The sequence below is a fragment of the Salmo trutta genome, chromosome 32 (assembly GCF_901001165.1).
Source record: "Salmo trutta chromosome 32, fSalTru1.1, whole genome shotgun sequence".
NCBI lineage: Eukaryota > Metazoa > Chordata > Actinopteri > Salmoniformes > Salmonidae > Salmo > Salmo trutta.
Window position 1 is genome coordinate 28249967 of NC_042988.1, and position 2254 is coordinate 28252220.

The following is a 2254-nucleotide window of genomic DNA, read 5'->3' on the forward strand; positions in this document are numbered from 1 at the left end:
ACTATCAAAATAAAGTCACACTCCATCTATAAACTATCAAAGTAAAGAAAGTTGAACACTCCATCTATAAACTATCAAAATAAAGAAAGTTGAACACTCCATCTATAAACTATCAAAATAAAGAAAGTCACACTCCATCTATAAACTATCAAAGTAACGAAAGTTGAACACTCCATCTATAAACTATCAAAGTAAAGAAAGTTGAACACTCCATCTATAAACTATCAAAATAAAGAAAGTCACACTCCATCTATAAACTATCAAAGTAAAGAAAGTCACACTCCATCTATAAACTATCAAAATAAAGAAAGTCGAACACTCCATCTATAAACTATCAAAGTAAAGAAAGTTGAACACTCCATCTATAAACTATCAAAGTAAAGAAAGTTGAACACTCCATCTATAAACTATCAAAGTAAAGAATGTTGAACACTCCATCTATAAACTATCAAAGTAAAGAAAGTTGAACACTCCATCTATAAACTATCAAAGTAAAGAAAGTTGAACACTCCATCTATAAACTATCAAAGTAAAGAAAGTCACACTCCATCTATAAACTATCAAAGTAAAGAAAGTCACACTCCATCTATAAACTATCAAAATAAAGAAAGTCACACTCCATCTATAAACTATCAAAGTAAAGAAAGTTGAACACTCCATCTATAAACTATCAAAGTAAAGAAAGTTGAACACTCCATCTATAAACTATCAAAGTAAAGAAAGTTGAACACTCCATCTATAAACTATCAAAGTAAAGAAAGTTGAACACTCCATCTATAAACTATCAAAGTAAAGAAAGTTGAACACTCCATCTATAAACTATCAAAGTAAAGAAAGTTGAACACTCCATCTATAAACTATCAAAGTAAAGAAAGTTGAACACTCCATCTATAAACTATCAAAGTAAAGAAAGTTGAACACTCCATCTATAAACTATCAAAGTAAAGAAAGTTGAACACTCCATCTATAAACTATCAAAGTAAAGAAAGTTGAACACTCCATCTATAAACTATCAAAGTAAAGAAAGTTGAACACTCCATCTATAAACTATCAAAGTAAAGAAAGTTGAACACCATCTATAAACTATCAAAGTAAATAAAGTTGAACACTCCATCCAGGAAGAATGAAACTAAAGGGTGCCCTGAAGAAATGGTGCTGAAACGTTGGTAAATACCCAATAAATGACTGGGAGTTTATAGATGGAGTGTGTGACTTTCTTTATTTTGATAGTGAGTAATTTGGTTTGACATGAATTAATAACAGGGATTTGAGTTCTAGGCTGTAGGCCAATGTAAACAGTAACCAAACGCAGACAGACAAAAGATTCAGCATACAGGCAAACACATGTGCACACGCACACACGCACGCACACACACACACACACACACACACACACACACACACACACACACACACACACACAGAGAGATTACAGAAATCTTATTTCAGAAACATGCTGATTTTGTAAGAGTGTTTGATTCTTACCAGAGGGAAGGTAGGCGCGATTACTATCAAGGAGGCTTGGGTTTTGCTGGGGTGTTGTGGACTGGGATGGCGAATGGACGTAATCCACCGAGGGTTGCCTGTTCAGTCCCAGTGCTAGACAACCCTTTCCCCAACCTTTACCCTTAAACAGATTCTCTGGCACTTTTTATTCTTTTTAGCCAGTAGTTCTGAAAATTGCGTACTATATCACATATGTGCAGATATGTGCACCATGTCATTGCTCTTTCTCTCGTTCTGCCGCGTCCGCATCTTCCTAGCTGTCACTCAAATGGTGAGGCGCTGAACAGCTTCCAGAAAAAACAGTCTCTTTCAAATTAGGGATTTCGTGACTAATGGAGGTAAGATTTCTCATAGATTATGCATGTATGAAATACACATTGACACATCCAGCCCAAAGCCTCAGGTTTAAAAAAAGACCTACTAGTCATCTAAATTCCTGTCTTTAACTATTCACAATGAATGCCTAAACTTAACTGTGGAATTGTTTTGGTTTTAACCCTATCCCAAACCTTAACCCTTAACTTAACCATTCAGAGTGCCTAAACTTAACTGTGGAATTGTTTTGGTTTTAACCCTATCCCAAACCTTAACCCTTAACTTAACCATTCAGAGTGCCTAAACTTAACTGTGTAATTGTTTTGGTTTTAACCCTATCCCAAACCTTAACCCTTAACTTAACCATTCAGAGTGCCTAAATTTAACTGTGGAATTGTTTTGGTTTTAACCCTATCCCAAACCTTAACCCTTG